At 40.7% G+C, this 21,103-nt stretch overlaps 1 long non-coding RNA gene across 3 annotated transcripts in view; it reads left to right on the top strand.

Moving 5' to 3' along the window:
• The window catches only part of LOC110359912 (uncharacterized), a 45,228-nt gene that overhangs the window by 16,159 nt on the left and 7,966 nt on the right, over positions 1 to 21,103 (top strand). For 2 of the 3 annotated variants that reach the window (XR_010475353.1, XR_010475351.1), the window contains 2 exons: positions 12,248 to 12,467; positions 14,872 to 15,045. This is a non-coding gene — a long non-coding RNA (uncharacterized LOC110359912). Of the gene's footprint in view, positions 1 to 10,141; positions 12,097 to 12,247; positions 12,468 to 14,871; positions 15,046 to 21,103 lie in introns of those variants that run through there. The other variant, XR_010475352.1, reaches the window with a different exon arrangement.

Genomic DNA, 21,103 nt, shown 5'->3' on the forward strand with positions numbered 1-21,103 from the left:
TAACAACTGAACAGGATAATTTCTTTAAAATGCCTTTCCTTCCTTCTCTCTTTATATTGCCTTTGGCAATTTTAAGCCTTCAAAGACAGCTACAGTTTCTTAACAGTTTCCTGACAGTTTGCACTACTGAAGTAAGACTTTAATTGAGCACAATAGCATCCAAATATGATACCTCGTGCAGCTGACTGATTATTTTTTAACTACCCTGGATGCCTCAGGAAAAGTAGGCATACTGGAAATATGCAGGTATTTTTTTCTTTAGGTCTTTTCCCAATGTGACCTCATGTGTTCTACTGTGGTAAATAGGAAGGGGGTAAATGGGCATCTTAAATCTAGGCAATGGATTTCATGCTGGTCAAAACAAGATTCTTTTTATTTTTCTTTTCCAGATTCCCAAGGATTAGAATCAGGAAAAAAAAAAAAAAAAAAAAAAAAAGGAAAGTATATATATAAATAAATAAATCTTAAAATCTTTCTAATAAGTCTGGAAGAGGATGTTTTGCTGATCATACTTCTTATAGCTATAATGAGATCTGTTTAGAGGAGGATCTTGAAACTGAATCTTGTGTATCAAATACAAAGACGCAGAGTAGGATTCTTTTTCAAATTCTCCCAATGTTGCTATTCTAGTTTGTTGATCTTACCCAGCCAGTAAGTTCATTACTTTGGCTTGTCTCTCTCTCTCATGAAAGTTTTCATGAGAATTGTTGAAAGGTTTCATTTTTGTTTCACTGTGGAATGAAAATCAAGTGTCAAAATCATGATGCCTGGGGCTTTGGGGTTCTTTTTTCCCTTTAATGGAATGAGATTTCTGGTTTTAGTCTGCCTCCATGTACTGAAATGACTTCTCAATTAAAATTGCCATTACTGAGAGGAAGATGACTGTAGTTTGGGTATCTGTTCCCTGGGACCTGCAACCTGTCTGGCAAGGAAACGTTGTCAGGTAGGCTTTACCTCATTTAAATGTCATTATTCCAAGGACTTGCTCAATCTGTGTACCCTGAAATGGGAGAGACTCTGCAGAGAATGGAAAGATGGATGGCAGGCTTGGATGAATGCCCCACTTAGATTCTCTATATTAGATTGTCATGCTTTTCCTGGCCCAGATGCTAACATCTAACACATTTTTAATACTATTGCCTGTTGAGATCCTATTAGAAAATGATTCAGAGTCTGGAAAGTTAGGGGGGAAGCGGGGGGGCAGTTAATTCCCTAGAAATAATACAGTCATTATATGTACACACAATTCAATATGTAACTTAGGTTTTTTTATAGCCTCTCTACTATCCTGCACACCAGCTTTTAAAAATTGCAGTCACATTCATTATAAAGTAAATGCCTAATACAAGTGATTCTCAAAACAGTTTGTAATTTAAATTCCTATTGGATATAAGAATAATGACCCGCAATAGCTCATTAGTGGACTTGCAAATGTTCATTATTTCCTTTGTCTTTCTCCTGGTTTTCTCCCATTGCTAAAAAAAGGGGAGTTTAAAGGTTTAGACTGCCTTTAGAGCTATGCATCTCTAATGACCCATGAAAATGAGCATTCGATTCTCGAAAGACGAAATCATAATTCCCTGGTGTTTTCAAGGGGATAAGTGTGTTCACTTAGCAATCCATGAGGAAGCTAGATATTCCAGATAATTTTAAGGAATTATTTTTATATTTATGCCCAGGAGATTCTTTTTAATTGTTCTAAAATGTCAAGTCAAATACTGGCAAGTCCAAGAAAAGTCCCTGAAAAGATGGATATGAACACATTAAATTTTTGAATCCAGCTTGTTTCTAACAATATCCTGGATGCTGCTACAGTACCAAAGGTTTATCTGTCTCCCCATTGCTCAGAGATGCAGGAGCAGGTGATGCCCTACACCAGCTTCCCCTTGCAGCACTGCTGTGTAAGCACCAAATGGCATTCGGTAATTGGTGTCCTTCAACACAGCCCATCTCCACTGGCTTCTCTGTGGGATGAAGAAGATGGAGCATCTGCCATGCAGATGATCCTTGGGTTGCTGAGGGAAATGACGCAGGAGAGAGACAACATGGGGAAGCAGTGAGACTCTGCATCAAAAGAGGAGCAGGAATGGTGGTGTTCTTAAAAATATGCTCATCCTTAAAAACAAGCTGCCTCGTTCACCTGGGTTTCTTATTGCCCTCTGAAGTCCTCGGTCCCTCAGCACCACCCGTTGTTTGTTTCCTTTATGGTGGTTCGTGCTGCAGCATTTGCTGTTGGTGTGGAAAAGCAACAGTGCTCTCTCCACCAAAACATTTGTAGCAAAAATCCTGTGGAATTAAAAGTCCTGTATCCCACATGGCCTGAGCATGCTTTGCTGTAGTATGTCCTCAGAGGAAAAATAAATGCAAAACCAATATTATTTATACTTAGTTTCTCTCTAGCCTAGTGATTTTCCTCCTCATTAGCAATCAAGACTTGGAGATTTTCAGTGTACTGGTGATTGCTGGTAGGGGCAGGCCCTAATGCAAACCTCTTTAGAATATAAATTAAAAGACTGCTTGATTGTAGAAGTCTCTTGTATGTGCTTACCAGAAGTTAAGTTTCACTGATTACTTTCTGCGTATGCAAAGGGGGATTATTTTGGCAATGTATGCATGAAAGAAAAGCTGGTAACATGCTTAAAAGCATTACCTATTGTTGGAATTCATGTTATTTGGTACAGTCATTAGATCACACCCAATAATTCTGTGAAAATTGATTTTTCCATCTTAAGGTAAATTTACTTTTATTGAATTGCTTCAAGCAGCTTTCTCCAAAGCACAATGCTCCTCTGTGAGCCACCAGCACCATGGCTGCTACTTGGTTCGCTGATGCTTACATTAGGTCATCTAAGAATCAGGTTTGACTCAGTTTGGACAAAACTAGCTCATTTGACCCATGTTGAATTTCTTTTAAAGGAAACTAGTGAAAGAATGCTCTTTTTCAGTCCTCCCATCTAATTTCTTGCCTAAACTCTGAGACCACTTCTCTCTGACTGGTGAGGCTCTACTGGAAGCACCTTCTTCTCTCTGTGCTGGAAAGCAGCTGCTCTCAGCCTGGTCTTAAGTCTTCTTCTCAACAGAGAGAAACAAAAGCTCTGTCCCCAGTTTCTCATAATTTACGTGCACTAAGTCATTTCCTTTTTAAAAGTTTTATCTCTATTCTTATTCAGATCTACTCATGCACCCCTTGGCTTGCTTCCTTCTCGTTTGATGTGTACTCTGGTGTGGCAGTTGTTTAGCTTTGCCCATCGGGTCCGTGTCAGATGTGATGTTAACCATCTATTCCGAATTCCACTTTAAAACAATAACATTCTCACTTTGTTCACTATAAACTGACTACACAGTACCACCTGCTGATGGACTGGCATCACAAACCTGGCTTTTATTACCTTTTTTTTCAAAAGGCAGAGTTGCCTGTGACAGCCTTGCTTCTTAGGAAGGGGCCCTATGTGAGAGGTAGGAATTCTCTCATGTTCGTGCTTTAGATTCTGTCATCTGCTACCACTTAGTGAAAGGATAAGGTTGTGTTAGAAGGAGACTTGTGCTTTAGAAGAAAGCATGAATGGTGTCCATTTTTCAGAGCCCAAAAGGGCAGGAAAAAAAAATGAGAGCATAAGCCAGCAGACCTAAAGCTACTCTGATTTACATCAGAATCTATATGGGCCCTGTATGGCTTACAAAGCCTAGTAAACATCTACATCTACTTCTGTGGCCCATCCCAAAGCTCAGGAATGAAGTATCTGAGTATCAAGGTCATTATATTTCATTAGTCTTCATTAAAATGAGAGCTGATCTTGGTCTGATCTCTTATTTCAAAAGCTTTTGCCACTGAGGCACTAAAACCCTTGTTCTCCTCAAAATTCAGGAAATAATCTCAAGTTAGGAAGCAGGTTTGCACTTTCACTGTATGACCAATACAGTGAAGTATTGATTATAGTTTTTCGGTTGTTGATTATGAATCTCTTGCTCACCCCAGGAAAGCTCCAGTGACTTCTGACCCCACAAAAGATTGCAGAATCTGCCCCTTCCTAGGGAACAAAATCAGTGTAATCACAGCCAGGTAACTGGCAAAGAGAAACAGTGCGAAGCCAAGAAAAAGAGGCGGCAGAGCCAGAACTTCGTATTTTGCAAATCCAGATTCTTGTCTCCTTCAATTATCTATAGAGCAATTAAGAACAGTTTATCCTATGGCCAATCAAACATTCTTGCTTTCAAGAACTTCCTTTCTCCCCAGTTTGCATGGTTTTCTCTCTTTTTTTTTCTTTTTTTTTTTTTTTTTTACTGCTTTTCGATGTGAAATAGTCTGGTGCATGGTGTTTGGTTTGGGAAGGCTTGCTTTTTTCTTTTCATTGTGTCAGGACAGAGTTCCATTTGTTCAGCATCTGCACGGGACAACATCTGGAGCCTCAGGAAATTCAGCTGCTCTGTCTATGACGCTTAAACAAAATTACTTTTTCATGCACTTCAGAAGAGTATCAAGAGCATCTTTCTGACCAAACAGGGCCTTTTGTTCTCCTCCAGCAAGTGTTTCTCATTAAAAATGTCATCTCCCTAACAAATTGCTTCATTGCCTTTGCAGCTGGGGTTATTGTTTTCATGGTTTTGTACTTGTGCGATTCTCTAAGGGAGCAGAAAGCCAGAGGAAGTGGAGCTTGATTTCTTTTCTATTTGCCCTGTGTGTGCCATGCTTTGATTTCCCACCTTTGGGGTGGAATACCACATTTTTACCTCTTTACCCTCTTCCAGCTCAGCCCACAGGCAGTGGCCATGGCACAGGGATGTTCCATACTCCCACCGAACCTCTGAGCTGCTCTCTGACCTCATCTCAGCTCCCTTGGTGCTGTGGTGCTTGCAGGGGGGTGAGAGGAAGGAAGAAACACAGTGAGAAATGTCCATTTAAAGCTGGAATATGAAGGATGTTTTTTTAAATGGGACTAATCTGATTCTTTCTTAAGTACCACAAGGTTTGGTGTTTTCTCTACTTATTCTTCCTGAGCAGAGTATGTAGGGCAGATGGGTCTGCAAGAAAACCTAAATTACTCTTAGGGACTTGGGATGGTTGCTATGACTTTTCATGAAAAATACCAGAAATAAAACTAGCAGCTGAGTGGAGGAGCTGGAGGATTTCAAAAGGAGACAGCATCAGCCTGTAGCTCCTGCAGCAGGTTCTAATAGAGCCAAGTATCTGCAGTCCCTTACAACAGTGAGTAACCCTGCAATAAACCTCACCTAGCAGCATAGAACTGAAGTGACTCTATAATTTCAGTGAAGAACTGCTTAGAATGTCAAAAACTTCAAAAAAAAACTTTGCAGGGAGGATACCATTTAAATGCTAAACATAAAAACCTTTATTTATTTTTTTTCCCCCCTCACCTCTCTCTTTTCACTCAGGATTTCCTCCTTTGTGAATTTTGAAAAACATGTTCTATTTTTTTCTCCACTTAAAGAGAGATATATGCCAAAAATCTTGAATATTTCTGGTTGGAAGAAACCTCTAGAGGTCATCTAGACCAACCCTCTCTCTCAGCCTGGTCAGCTTTGAAGTCTAATTTCAAATGGCAAGTTATAAATAATCTAGAGGCTGTATTGTAACTCACTTGCATAAGTGTTCACTGCATGGTAACACACCATCTGCTTAACCTGATATCTTTTTGTAGGTGACTACAGATTGTTCCTTAATAACTGCTCCCATTATACAAACTTGATGGGAATCAATTTATACGGGCTTATTTGCCCATTTTTGCAGTTCTAGTGCTAGTTCCACAGTATTTGCCATTTTTCTTAAAGTCTTGATTCCTTGAGTCATGTATTTTCCTGAAAATGCAGGGTTTCAGTTTTTCAAATGGCAGGAGCTATAGAGAGATGTTGAAAGGCACATGCTTAAAACATCATAAAAGAGCATGTAAGTAATATCCCCTCAATTTTATAGTTCTTCCCGAATCTCATTGTTATTTAGACATTCTGATGTTTAGAGCTTCAGCTTGTAATTCCAGTTTCTCCTTCATTTAAAAAAAAAAAAGATGGGAATAGTTGTAAATCAGATGCTGGTTTGTTTGTTTGTTTGTTTGTTTGTTTGTTTTTCTGTTGGAGTGATTTCTTAATGGAGTGCTTTTCTAGGTTTGTTTCTTTATCTCATCTGGGACACCAGCAGCCATTTAGCTCACAAACCATGACAGTTATTGGGCTGTCTCAGGCACAACTGATTTTTACCACGTCACCTCTCCTCCCATCCCACTTCTACCCAATCAAAAGAAAGTTTCTCTGTGTTAAGTATAGAGCCAGTGAACCCTCCTGTGTGGCAGCTCTGTTTCAGGCTGTAGCAGAAACATTGGGCACCACACTGTGGAAAATAAGTATGTAGCAGTTGTAAATACACACGTACATTTATATATCTAAAATGGTGCTAGAACCCACAGTCTATAATTTGTGGGTGACCTTTAACTACATGAGGATAAATGGTTACAAATGAGGACCTCTGGTCTTGGCTGTTGTAACCTATTTTCGTACTTCTGTTAGTAAATCAAAAAACATGTATATCCATGTTTTTTTTTTTTTTACTGTAACATTTGGCTTAGATTTAAGCTGGGATAACTGTACAAAGTGGAAAACCAAACAAATAAATATGATTATCCTGCAGTGTTTCATTTCATGGAACCAGGTTCTGAAATAAGCAAAGTGTGTGTGATACTTTAAGGTCTGTAAGACAGACACGTGCTATTCCCATAATGAAATCCACTCCCTGATATAGGTCTTTGTGCTATTAGGAGCTTTTTCTTCTGTTTATTTTGCTACAAGATTGCATTGTTTTTTGCTGGAGCCAAGTAGTAGGTCAAACTTTTGATTTTCAGAGACCCAGAGATGAGGCTGGCGACATGAAACCTTCTTCTTGAAGCACCAACTGCTATCAGAGTGTAAGCTCAGTCTCCAAGATCCAGAGTCTTCCAGGATGTTTGGTTTTGAAATGCACTGAGAGGGGTTATTTGGCGATGTGCACAGCAATTCAGGAATAGGATGGGAACAAATACATTTGATACAGTAGATCATTAACTAGATGTTGGGTGATGGTGACTCCCTGAGAGCAGCACATAGGGAAAACTTGAAGGGAGATGTAGCACTCAAAAGCTATAAGTTGTGTTCCCAACACCTTTAGCTATTTTTTGCCAGATCTTTAATTAGATGTGCACGTAAGAGCTTTCTTTATTCTATTTTTTCATCACAACACAGAGAAATAAGTTTTAGCAGGTCTTCCATGACCTTAAGGATTCAGTGACCCTCTGGGCTCTTGATTTTTCCACCGTAATTTCTGTGGCAGTCTCTGATTGCTGCTGAGCTGTGGCCCATCTGCCTTTCGATTTGAAGCTGAGATATTCTTGTCACAACAGAGAATAAATGTTGGGCTTCGTGAATTCATTGGCTTATTACCCATTTGTTTCAAGCTTTTCCTGAACAGAGGGAACAAGATGAAAAACCCCAACTGAAAGTAAAAACCCTGCAAGCCCATCTGTATGTGGAATTCTTTTCTTTCATCTCTTTCATCCTTTCTTCATCCCCATTGCCACTAAAACTCATTTTAAACCTCTACTTTGTCATCTGGGCTATACCGTACATACTTGATCTCAAGGTCAGCTGTTTATTTCCTATTTCCTCAGAGTACTTGCCCCAGTCAAATCCCCACCACATTTTATCTCCCTTTTACCAGCCTGACATTTAAGGCTTTGTGGTTTGCTCCCATAAGCTCAGGAATGCCTTTCCCTGGATTTGCACACGTCTCCTGACCTTGTTTTTAGGCAGCTAATGGATTTCATAGGCTTCTCTTTTCCAGGTGCTGCTCACACCTATCCATCTTTTCTGCTATCACTCTTACAAAGAAAGTTCTTCTTCAGGGTTTCTTCACCAGAGTGATAGCCCTGCCCAGAGACTGGTGGCTGAATAGAGCCCTTCAGCTAGCTGCGATATCTGGAAAAAAACTGAATTTATCAGCTCAGTTGCCTTACAAAGACATTAAGGATCAAGAAGGAAGAACAGAAATAACCACACATCCTCTGCTCAGACTGGACATCACACAGGAGCCCTGTCTTGGTGGATACCCACAAGTCTGGCATCTCTTTGATTTTAGTGCCTGCAAGACTGGAAATCTTGTTTGGTGATGGGAAAGTGTGTTCCTGAGAGGGAACTTCACAGGAGAAAAGAAGGAAAGCAGTGCCGGAATCTTAGAAGAAGGGGAACATGGGGAGCTTGACAGGAATGCTAATGGCAACAGGATTTTAGTTTGATTACAGCTATATAAACAACTGCAAACAGTGCCAAGACAGTCAGTAAGCTTTGGGGAAAAGAACAGCCGAAAGCAGAGATGATTTCTGAGATGGCTAGAAAGATGTGCATGTTTTGAACTGCAAAAGATGGGAAAGAGCATTATGAACATTAGTCTTAGAGTTTTCACTCTTGAGAAGAAACAAGACCAAGGGTCTGGGTATGAGTTCCTTTGGGCCCAGAGGGGAGAAATCATGCTTGGAAAATCCTGGAGAGCAGTGCAAAGATCAGAAGGGCTCAGGCAGAAAAAGGCCCATAACAAGGACCTGTGATACACTCCAGATCACACCCATGTTAGTGCTGCCTTTAGCACTGGTTACTGTCCTGCCTTTCTGTCAATCTTCATGCACCTCAGTAAACCTATGGTCTATTTACACAGAAATGAATCTTTGCAAGTAGTTCCCTCATCTGTACGCTCCCCGTGAAGGTTTAAGGAATTGTTTGGCTCCACAGCCTCCTGAAATATTTCCCATCAGCACTTTCCTTGTTCTTATACTGAGTTTCCTGATGGTTTATCCTTCTGGTTATCACAGTGATATAATATCTCAGTGTTCCTCATGAGGAGGAAGGAAAAAAAAAGTCAGCAAAAGCAAAGTTGGGGTATCTTTGGTTCTTGTCTTCTTTATGGCTAAAAAGATCTCTTTCCTTCAGATGTGAAGGGATGGTAATGCTGTGAATGTCATTCTGCTTATGATGGAAAAGGGGAATGATTTTCATTGTTTCCCAAAGGTCCTCTAACTGGATTTGTCTCATTTCCTCTGCAAGTTTGTTCCACAGCTGGATCTCTTCAGCCAGAAGACTTTGTCTCTGGCTTTTGCACTTTTTGTTCTGGACTTTGTGATCTGCACTGTCATGGAGAAGTCAGTGTAACTGTGCAGCCAGTGTACAGATGGGGAGGAGGTTTGCAGTATACCAGGCTCTGTACTAATTACTCTGAAGATTAGCTCTGAGGACCTCAATTAGGAAGAGAGACAGACTAAGAGCAGGTGGAAGTTGTGGGCTGGTTTGTTATGGCTGAAATCAGGCAAAGGAGCAAGTCACAGGGGAGTCCTCACTTTTGGTTTGTATTTGCCTCAAGATACCGTGTCTGTGTCATGGACACCGTACACAGCCCCAATACAGACACATCTGGGGACTGCAGGTGCCTTTTCTCTCAGTTATTGAAGTTGTTTTGTCATTGCTATTCTTTTGTTTTTAATATAGTTTTCTTGTGCAAGATTCATTATTCTGACTTCTATACCTAAATCCTGCTCCCTGAAGAGGTGGGAAATCTCATTTCCAGGAATTTGTGGCTGTCTCAGTAGACTTGTAAATGCTCGCCAAGATTAAGGATGACTTTCTGCTCCCACCTCCTCCCTTTTATTCCCTTTTACTAAACCATATATTCAGGCAGACAAAGTGCTCATGTAAAGCCATTCAGCAGAAGATGGGCCACAGACGTTCAGCTGCAACCCCCTGGGACCTACACTGGCCTTCACTGTAGATGTAGGTTCCATCTTTCCCCTTTGTGGCTTCAGCACACTTCCCTGCTCTCCTGACCAGTTCCTTCTGATTTACATCTGTGTTGGGGCAGCTAAACTGGTTTCACAGAGTTGCTTATTAAAACCTGCCACCATCATGCTCCGTTCCCTTCTGCTGCCACCCGTTTGCTCATGTTTGGATACCAGTGTGATTGCACCACCCCTGCTCTCCAAGCCCTGGCTCCAAAAGTCCATCTCCAGCTGACTCTACCCCATCACCAGGCTGCCTGGCCCCACCTCAGAGCTGGTTGCTAGTACTTGGCAGCACACCTTGTTCTCAGAGGTGTTTCGGTTACTGATGGGTGAGTGACTTGATTCTAAGTTTGCTTTGGATAAGCTCCCATAAATTGTAATGCTTGACTGTAGGTTATCCAAACTATCTGGGCCTCTTGAGCTCTAAATTGGCCTGGAAGATCCAGACTTTTTTTTGAGATTTTTGGCACTTCCTGATCCCCGAGAAGCTGTGAATAGCATGGCAACAGGCTCCTGCATGAGAGGTCAGCATTTCTGCTTCTTGTTTCAGCTGGATCCTGCAAAATGAGTGAGCAAGCAAAGAAGCCCATTAGACTCAGCTATTGAGCCAGGTGGGAGCATGAGGGGGCTATAAGGAGCTCCCAGGTTCCTTATGCTTGAGACCTGTATTGCCACATTGGCATTTGATAGACATGTGACTACATACACTGTCTATTGACACAAAATTTGATTTGGCACCTCAGTGCACCAGTCCAAGGGTAAGTATGGGTGGAGAAGGGATGATACATCATAAAAAGTGGCCAATGGAGCTTGTTCAGGAAGAAAAAAAAAAATATGAAGCTGTGCCTCTCAGATTAAATTGCGTATTTTTGCTTGCAATATACCCCCTCATAGCCATGTATGTATGAACATCTGTAGTGTCAGGACTAACACAATATCCTGTTTGTAGGGAGAGCAGGAGGTTTGGATGTGAGCAGGCTGAGCAGTCCCCTGGCAGAGCCTCACAGTATCCTGTGTGCAGTAGTTCAGTGACTTTCAAGCCAAAGATGTTGTCCAGATCATTGTATTAACAGCCACCAATGAACCTGTCCTCTCAGACGTTGCCTATACAGTATTTAAACACTTTAACACTGGCAATTTACAATTACTGAGGCAGGAAGATTGTTGTGGAGAGAGAGAAAAACCAGTCTTTTACAAATCTCTGTAAAGATCCAGATGTTTTGGGGGGAAAAAAAAAAAAAAGGTGGTCAAAGATTTGGGTAGGTTCTTGTGTAGAGTAAACCACTTATTCCTATAACTGCAATGGTGGATGGATTCCCCGCAGAGCTTGGGGATGGGATAGAGCTGCTACCTGCGCTTCCAAGCCTGTGAGGCAAGGAAAGCAGTCATCTGACCTCATGATGTCATTTATTTTCACTCACCTTTGAATGCATTTTTCTTATTTCAGCCCCGAAGTTCTGGATAAACACAACCATTTTGCCAAACATGTATGTAAAAAAAAAAAAAACAACACGAAAACACACTTACCCCAATTCCTACATTCCTGTTACATTATAGTGTGCTCCTCAGAGTAATTTGCAATGTAATGGTGTTTTTGCTTTATGTGCTGTAACCCTCCCTCCAGCTTTATTCTGGTGTGCAACCCTTCCTGCCCACATCATATTACGCTTCATGCGGACGTCATGAAGATATTGCTAAATCACAGCTGTCTTCCCAAACAACTGGCTTTTCCTCAAGCCAATTTTGTTCAGCCTCTGAAAAGCTACAGACTTGTGCTGGGCCTCATTCAAACTTAAATGATGTGCTCAGTTACAAACATAAAATAAAACACAGGGCACAAACGAAGCAGTTAGGTTTTGATTAATTCTGTGAAAGGGTTAATGGGATTATTTTTTTTTCTTCCTTTTTTTTTTTTTTTTCCTCACTCTCTAAGGGGTAAAAAAAAAAAAAGACAGAGTGAAAGACTCAAGTGGACACAACTAGAACAAAGCCCTGCTTATGATTAGTATGGCTGAAAATATCCATGTTAGGCCAGGTGCAGATGGCTAATTCCCCCAGACTACAAGCCAATTTAAACCATAATTCCTGAGATAGACCACTTTTCCCAACATTAATGGGAACCAGCTGCCTCCTATTAATAATATGGATGATTACAAGAAAAAAAAAGTGGGGGAGGGAGTAGTGAAGTTAGAGAAGATATTATTTTCCAGACTGTTGGCTGTGTCCTGCTGAGGACAATATGGAAAGCTACAGAATACGACTCTTCAAAAACTTGTCAAGTTAAATACTCACAGTATGTTTGCTCAAAAGAAGGATTGAGTTATCTATGTACTTCTGTGTTTCTGTAACAAGGTTATTTAAGGGGTAGCAATTGTATTTATTTAGTTATTTGCTGGTTCTTTGCTTTTGCCTTCCCTCTGCTGAGGCTGGATGGTTTTGATTAGCGTCCTAGGAGGGGAGCCCGTTGCCTTTGGTACGCTGAGCCTGGCCGTTCCCACCGAAGCCTGATTTCATGTGAGATTGTCGAGTACATCAAAGCAGAAGGACGACAAATGATCTGAAGTGTTCTCCTGAGAGCCTGACTTGCTGCTTCAAGAAATTTGTTCGGGCTTCCATTATCACTGTGCCAGTGTGAGATGAAATGTGAAGACAAGGCAGTTCACAGTATGTAATACCAATGTGTCTCAGGAGTGTTTTTTCTCTGTGTGCTTGATGATTGTTTTCCTTTGGTTGTTTTTGGGAATCTGAGTAGAATTTACTTTAAAAAATAAGCTCCACAAAATACTGAGTTTACTTGTTTGGTAGGCAAGAGGGAAAAGGCCCATGGTATCAGTCATCTTGGCTATATTCCTTGTTCCCTATGTAGACATGATTCTTAACACATGGATCATTTATTTGAGATTGATGAATAAAAGAGACTCGCTACAAATGTCTCTCTTGCCCCTGCAGGAGATGAGTAGGAGCCAATGCCCTTTTCCCAGTTATTCCACTAGGATTTTGTGGGATTCTTGGAGACATTTAGTTCATGCAGGCTGCGTTTCATTTTAATCCCTTTGATGATGCTCTCTGGACACATGGAAGAAAATTCAGCTCATGGCATTGTGGTTTGTGCTGTAGAATTTGCGAGGGGAGGTTTTGGGTACCTGAAGAGATGCATAGATGGAGCAAGCTGAGATTCCCTGTTACCCAGCCTGAGGGTACAAAAGGCCATGATGCTTCCCCAGATCATATGAACCTTGTACATACCTCCTTCAAATGGATGAACTACAAGAGAGTCTCATAGACTTTCCTGGTTCTCACTGATTTGTAAGAGAAAGTGGAGGAGAGAGACTAAGACTTTGAATCTTTAATAGTTTGATTGCTTGGTTTTTGTAACAGGTAGCCAGTCACGTAGATTATCTTGTGTCCTTTGCTAGGTTACAGGAAGAGCCCTTTTCTAAATCAGAACAACACATTATCGAGATCTAAAAAAACTATCTATCTATCTATCTATCTATCTATCTATCTAACAATCTATCTATCCTTGACCTTCTAGATAAGCCATGAAACTAAGGACATTCCAGCAACATATCCCAGTGGTAACACTTTGTCTTCATTCACGTCTTTGCAGCCCAGCCCTTACATGGGTCACCAGAGCATCTCTCTGGAGTATTTACTGTAAAGAACCAAACCTCCACTGTCCATATCCAAACTTTAGAGCTGCATTTAGTGCAGACATAGAAGAGGTAATGAGAAAGATTATTGATTTATGCATGTAAATAGAGCATAGCTGAGTTGACAATGTCTCTTTAAATAATTGAAAAATCAACCTCAGCTGACAGTAGCTCTCTAGATAATGAGGCTGTTTGTGGAAGAACGTGAATAATTACACAGAGATGATTCTTGCTGCATGGAATTGACCCTTGGGGGCTCAGAGAAAGCAGGATTTGTGGCTGCTTTGAAATGCCAGTGGTCTGGTCCAGCATTCCTCTTGTCAATATGAACCTTGTGTTTTTATTGGAAACACGTGTCAAAACAAAACAGTGTTTGAGGCTGCTGCTGCTGAGAGAAGGTGGGCAAGTCCAGAGACAGCCAACCTGCTTTTCTGTTTGTTGCCAAAAATACTATGCCTCTGCTGCCCATCATGTTCAAATGGAAGGACAGACGGCAAGCACCTTCATAGTGAAGGAATTCTTGCTCTACAGGTATGTACAGATCTTACACTACTGATTCTGACACTATTACCTCCTTAATGATGCTACTCCCATGCAGAAAATTAAAGAGGTCAGGGTGACTGTGCATCCTGCTATACCTTGATGATGGCCAGATTGAGAGTTTATATTATAGTAGGTGAAAAACTGTCACAGCAAAGCAGTCAGTCCTCATCTTTTCTGGATGGGCAGAGGAGTGCTCAGTGAAGACCTACCAGTCATATATAATCTTTTACTCCCTATGGGATGGCAAAACACTTTGAAAACTTGATTATGAATCTTGGAACCATTATCTCCATTACAGAAAACTCAAAGTAAAGAGGTGAAAGTCCTAGTATCTCATGTTTGCATAAATTATTCTTTGGATATATTAGTTTTCCTTTTTCTGATTTAAAATTATTTTGTTGGGCTGGTGTTAAATATCTGCCTCTTTCTCTGCCCTCCTCCACCTCCTGAGGTGATTTTATTTCATGGGTGAATTAAATGGTTTGGTGAGCTAAAGAACCCAATTTGTAATGTGCTTTAGGAGCCTTTCAGAATCAAAGGCAAGGATTGAAGTAGGGTATTTAGTCATTAGTGTCTCTATAACTCTTTCCCTTGATCTACCTGTCCTATTGTGTTGTCAGATCTTTGCAGCTCAGATTTGAGGCAATAATGGTGAAAGCTGGAACATGTGAGCCCTATTTAGGCCCAGCATCATCATATTTCTGGACTGAATCTAAGCCTAATTGAAAAGGCAAGTGGATATCTCTGGCAAAAGAAAACATGACTGTCACAGGCTTTACCAAATGCAGTGTAACACCGTAGAATGTGTTCTGGCATCTTTGTTTGGTTTCCATTTTAAATATAAAATTAAAGACATATTTCCTCTGTTGTAGGTTTTAAGAGGATTTTCCTTGAGCCCCATTTCTTCACTGCTGCCACAAGCATGAGTATCTTTGAGACATTCTCTTTGGAAGGCCAAAATGTTCCAAAACTTTCAGGCAAAGCTCAATTTCCATCTTCTGAGATATTTTTCAATCATCACTGTTATTTCAGACTTGTTTCTTTCGGTGAGTATCCATTTCCAGTTTAGAAATTGCAGAGGTTTTTTTTTATAGTCCATACTCCTTTTGTTAGCTTGAACCACCATGTGATGATTGCCATGTGTGCTTCAGAATAGAGTATAGGAGAAAGTTTTGCCCACAGTAACTGTTCTACAAAAAAAAATTATCCTTATTAATTAATTACATGAGATTAATTGATTCTTTAATGAAATGTCAACAATAGATACCCATTCTAGAAAGCTAAATCCACTTGTGGTCTTTGACTGAGCCCTTTGGTTTTATTTGTGTCTAATGCATTTTAGTCTCCTCGTTGCTTACTGAGCAAAGACTCTTCTATGAATCAGGTGCATTTTAGGAAAGGTTATTACAAAATAGAACATTCTGGAGCTGCTCAAATTGAAGCCAGAGGATCTGAGAGCAGGCAGACTGACATCTGGATGGCTCCTTTCAAAGACCTTGTCTATCAACTAGGACTTGGCCCAGGCACCCCTTGGATTACAGTGGAATTATAAGCAAACTCTTCTCACAGCGGTGGCACTATTGTTTTGAAACGAGGCAGATCCTCTGTGTTTACTATTTGGCAGGTTCTCTGTTTTTGGCTGGCAGCCACACTGAAATGTGTTTAGTTTTAATTGACAGCAATGGTCAACAGTGCAGGTCCCAGGTAGGTACTGCTAATCCTGACAAGGCAGGAACGGGCAACAGGCTTGTATTCCAGCAAGCCAGAGCCTCAGACTTCAGGAAAGCAAAGGCATTTTGCCTCTAGACAATTCACCCTCAGGAACTCCACCTCCAGCCTTATAAACTCCACCTCAGAACCTCAATGGGAGCTGTAAGCTGTTGCAAGTAAAATGATTTTCTGATCAGCTTTGATGCAATGGGACGTCAGGTGTTAGTATCCTCGCACAAGGGATCTTATTAGAGCAGCGGGACATCAGAGTTCTGTTTTCTTGTATTTGAGACTTGAAAGCAAGAGCAGTTACACACAGACCTGTAGTTTAAAAATGTAAGAGACATTCCAAAAGTGCATATGGTTAGACTTATGTAAGCCACAGTTTGTAATGGTTTAGATTTAACCTTCTAGTTCTTGTGAGAGACTTTCAGCCTTGCTCTCAGGAGAGTAAAAGAATAACACAGAACATTTACAAAAGTAAGAAAAAAAAAAAAAAGAATAGCATATACTCAGACTTTTGATGGCTAAGTCATGACATCCAATTAGGGACAGCAATGATTTCTGAGAACCACAAAAACGTTAGTCTCAGCTGGCATAAAATTCCACAGAATAATAATCGTGACTATCTCTCCATCTATCTGTCTCTCTATCAGTGCTGCTCGTATCCTTTATTATTAGTGATGCATTCCTTCTTACATTGTCCTCCTTATGAGATAATTTCTCAAGGAATTCTTAAAATACAAGGCACTTAAGAAAGAAGTTAAAGTAGCTGCTTTACAGAGCTCCATCATAAAGGAACTTGTATTTATGGAAAGGTTTCACCCAGCTATCAAGACAACATCTTTCCTATGAGCATTTAGGTTTCATCCTCGTTAACAGCTTATGCCTCTGACAGAGAAAAAGAAAAAGCATCAAGTTAGATAATACAGAAACAGGACACTGAAGGTAGAGATTTACTGTGCCAATGAGAGCAAAGTAAATTTGACATGTCACCTGGGAGTAAACGGGATGGTTGTTCCATCCCTGTGTCGCGGGATGACCCCAGTGAGAAAGTAACCCAGAGCCTGACACGGTCAGTGACAGCTTCAGAGCATGACTTTGGTGAATCAAGGCCCAGCCTCCAGATACAATTACATCTTTGGAATAGCACAGCATTTATGAATATGGATTATTTCTGAGAGCTGTCTTTTTAATCTGGGAGAAGTTGAAGAACCTCCCCCAGTTGCTCATTTTTAACAGAGCTGTGAGATTGACTTGGAGACCTGGCTGTTCCAAACTTTCGAAAAGTAGAGTAGCCCTATTTTTCTCCTTCAACAGGTCTTTAAACTGTGCAAGACTCGTTCATGAGTCTCAGACTTTGATTTGGCACTGCTATGTTGTGCAGATGTAGCAATCACATTTGTGAGCCTGGAACTAATTAAAAATGGAATATTTTAGATCAGTCATGGTGAGTGTGGCCAGATTTACAGGGAGAATACAAGGGACCTTAAGGAACAGAGTGATCTAGCCTTTCAAAAATGTTCTTCCTTCAACATCGGTACGTTACCAACAGGCCAACTGGGTTGGTCCTTTACAGCACTGTCTTTATGCACCCTCAGGCTGGTTAAAGTGGAGTTTAAAAGGGACACAGGTGTTTCATGGTTTGCTGCATTCCAGATGCGTGGAAAATCGTCTCTAAAATCTGCCTGGCAATATGTTGCCTTTTCTATTATCTTTTTTTACGAGGACATGGTTGCCAAGCCTGTCCATCAGTTTAACAGGATATGATGAGTTAAAGCCAGTGGAGAATAGAAAAATCAGGAGATGAGAACAAAAACAAGTGAGGAGGTAGAGGTGGCTCTGTAACAACCATATGCCTGATAGCTGCACGGAATGGGGTAGGGCCATCACAGGTAATACTGTTACCTGAACTGTGGAGGCTGCACTGATTTCCATGAACCTCTCCAATCCTATGAACTCGGTTTGTGAGTGACTGGAGAGAACCTGCCTGCAGACAGTGCTGCAGGGTCTTTGGGAAGGTAAGATTATCCACAGAAAAATTATGTGGTGGTTCCCTATCATTTTCTCCTTGCTCAGCTGAATGTTTTCTAGGCTTTGCTGCTCCTGGCTGCCAGCTCTGCACCTGCTCCGTGCTGAGTCAAGCTTAGAAACAAAAAGAAAGCTACGATCTCTTCCCAAGGTGTTGCCAGGGCTCATTATGGATCAGTGCTTTTTCCCTTTGCACCTCACCACCAGCCCACTCTGGCTGTGACTGGTGTGCCACAACACCAGTCACACACCAATTAAACTACTCATCACGGTCTGGTGGGGACATCGGGTTCCTGTCACCACTGCTTTGCGTCACCTGGTCGTCTCCTGGGCAGCACCCAGCTGTGAGTGCCTTGAGCCGGGATCTCTTCACTGTGTGCAGACTCTCTAATGGGCTGCTTGATTAGCTCCTGGGGAGACTGCCCTCGGGCAAACAAATAAATGACAGTAATAAGACTTTGCCCTAGATGTTCCTGCTACTGGAGAATGGAAAGCTTCCCTGTAGGTTGTCACTCAGATGTGGTATTCCTTGTACCATGCTGTCACCGGTTTGTGTGCAGGAAGGTGACTTTTCAGTCCTGGTCAGCCACAAAACTTTGTGATTTGCAAACCCCAAGATAAACAGATAATTTAGTATCATATATTTCATTTATTTATTTACTTATTTGTATTTTAATCCCCAAAGACCCTTAAAATTAATTTGTAGACAAACTGGTGAAGTAGTGAATACAGGTGGGGAGATGGTTGGGGGGGTGTCTCCAGTCATTTGCACCCAGCTTTTCACTCCGAGGGCAGCACCATCAGCAAATGGCCCCATGTGGTTCTGCTCAGGGTACCCAGTAAACGCCTCAGTTTATCAGACCACCTTAAAGAAAAATAAATAACAAACCAGCTTTTGTTAAGCAGGTCATGGTTTGCTGTCTCTGCAAGGGGTTCTTTGCAGCATGGCTTATATTACCATTAAAGTGATTTAACTGGAACCTCTGCTCAGCTGCGTTGTAGGTGACACGTTCCCTAGCTGCCATGTATCCAAACAGATTTTTGCAAGGCTTTGGATAAACATATTGTATGTCTCTCTCTCTGAAGCAATTTACATCAAGCAGCATTTATTTTATGGGTGCCAACTAGTTCTTGTGTATTCCCAACAGAAAAAGCAATGTTTTCTATCAAATCTGGTGGGTGTAAACAGAATACCTATTAATAATGTGGCGGGAACCTGACTAAATGCAATATTTATGGCTCATGCATGTGAAAGTCTCATAGAGAGTGTGCTTATAAAGAGCGAATGAATTCTGTGGTTAATGTTTGAAATGAGCAAGAGAACAAGAATAATTTTAAACATTTTTCTCACAGGCATACCTACCCACATGCTTTCATTCCTCTTGTAGTATGAAGGATGGTTTTCTGGGAATAGGCTGAATGCAGAAATGCAGAGCTCATCAAAGTGGGTCCATCCAGTGATTTCAGGAGGTTTAGTGCTGGGGTCAATCAATAAGATGTAGTAAAGAGTCAAACTAAAGTATTAAAAATCCAGCAAAAGGAGCAATTTTCCAGGGTCCTCAGTTATTTTTTTTTTTTTTTTTTCATGTTACCGTGGTGAAATCTCAAGTTCGTCCATTTATTTCAGTGATGAGTTTAAATTGTGCTGAAGCAGAGCAGGACCAGGTCTTGGCCAGCACAATGGTCATTAGGTGGAGAGTTGTGTGCTAAGCACCTTAAAACTGAACCTTGTCCAAACCCGAAGTCTGTAGAAGGGAGATGGAAATTTTGGAAAACGAGGCTTCAGTTTGGGTATTCTTGCTCCTTTTTTGCTTTCACACAAATTAGCAGAGTTCTAAAAACAGCTTCTAATGTTCATTTCTACTGGCATGGCCACTATTGATCGTGTCCAGAAAGAGGAATGGAAAGACACGACAGAACTGGCAACGATCCTGAGCCGTGGAGTTTGGATCTAAACCCAGATCCAAACTTTGCTAAAGAACAGGAGTTTTTTTTGTATCTGAAGGTTTGATTTAATCCCTTGTACATGCATAGAAAATCTGCAGTGCTGCAGTAGGGCTTTTTCTCAGTGAAGCGGGTCTATTAGATCTGGGTTTACCCGATTGGTGAAGAAACTTTTAGCCTGGGTAGAGAGCAGCTTAAGCAGCATCAGAAATATCTTTACGTGAAAGGGTCTACAGCCTTGGGAACCAGGAAGGCAAAGAATATTCCCAACATTACCAAGCACTCTCCAGCTCAGATGTCTCATCTAGGTTTATTTCAATTTTTTTTCCAGAACAATCTTTTCTTTTTTTTCCCCTCTCTGGTTGTTTGGTCAGCTGGAGCAGATATAGCGCTTAAAACCCGATTCACAAATGCTCCCATGAATAGGCCGGAAACTTTAGTGAGCCTGAAAGATTTTGGTCATATTGTGATTAATGCTTGCCTAATTTCTGAAGTATTTTTTTAAATGAGTTGCAACTTATTTAACTTATTGTTTTCAAGCAGATATTTACACCTGGAAGTGCATTTATTATAATTTACTGTCTGTTGGGTTTCATGTTTAAGCTCTTCAGTCTCTCTGGTTAAGTAACCAAAACATTTTAATGCAACTGAACCAACCAGTATGATCATGATTATTAAAATCATCTAACAAAATATCATACTGTACAATTTGAAAAAAAGACAACAGGTTGGCAATTGTTTGTCCAAACTGTATGGTGAATATGTTCCAGTAATGTGTGGCTTAGCAGAAAACAGGAGAGAAAAGACCACAAATAAAATCAATATTATGATAAATATTATTTGCCACAAGTAACTTGAAAAGCTCTGTTTTCATCCAAAACATTTGTTTTAAATTATATGCTGACATATTCTGGAAATAACTATGATAGACTATTTTTAAATTAGCGGTACACAAAGGAGTTTCTTCTTCATGTCCTTTTTCACATCAACAGTTTCTGATGTGCTAAAATAGACTTGGATAAGGGTTTATATATGTGTGTGTGTATGTATGCGTGTAGCCACTTTATTTATTTTCTGGTTTGGACTACAGAATTGTGTGCTTTGGGAAGCAGGTGGTTTCCAGCATTTGAAGAGATCTGCATGTGAAATCAGCTATGTTTTGTATTGCAGGGAAGTATTGCTGCATGTATTTCTTGACATTCCTTTCAGGCATCTTTTTGGGTTTGTTTCCAAAATGCTATGAAAATGTGATTTACTTTCAGAAAGGAACTGCCCAGCTAAAAATAATAAATATGTTATGGCTAATGTGGAAACTAAATATGTCAGAGGTGATGTGGAAAACATTGGAGCAGGCTGAGCTGAAAGGATAAATGATTCCAAGAAAGAGTCAAATGAAGCTGTGGCAGAAAGTCCAATTTT

The sequence above is a fragment of the Columba livia genome, chromosome 11 (genome assembly GCF_036013475.1).
Source record: "Columba livia isolate bColLiv1 breed racing homer chromosome 11, bColLiv1.pat.W.v2, whole genome shotgun sequence".
Lineage (NCBI taxonomy): Eukaryota > Metazoa > Chordata > Aves > Columbiformes > Columbidae > Columba > Columba livia.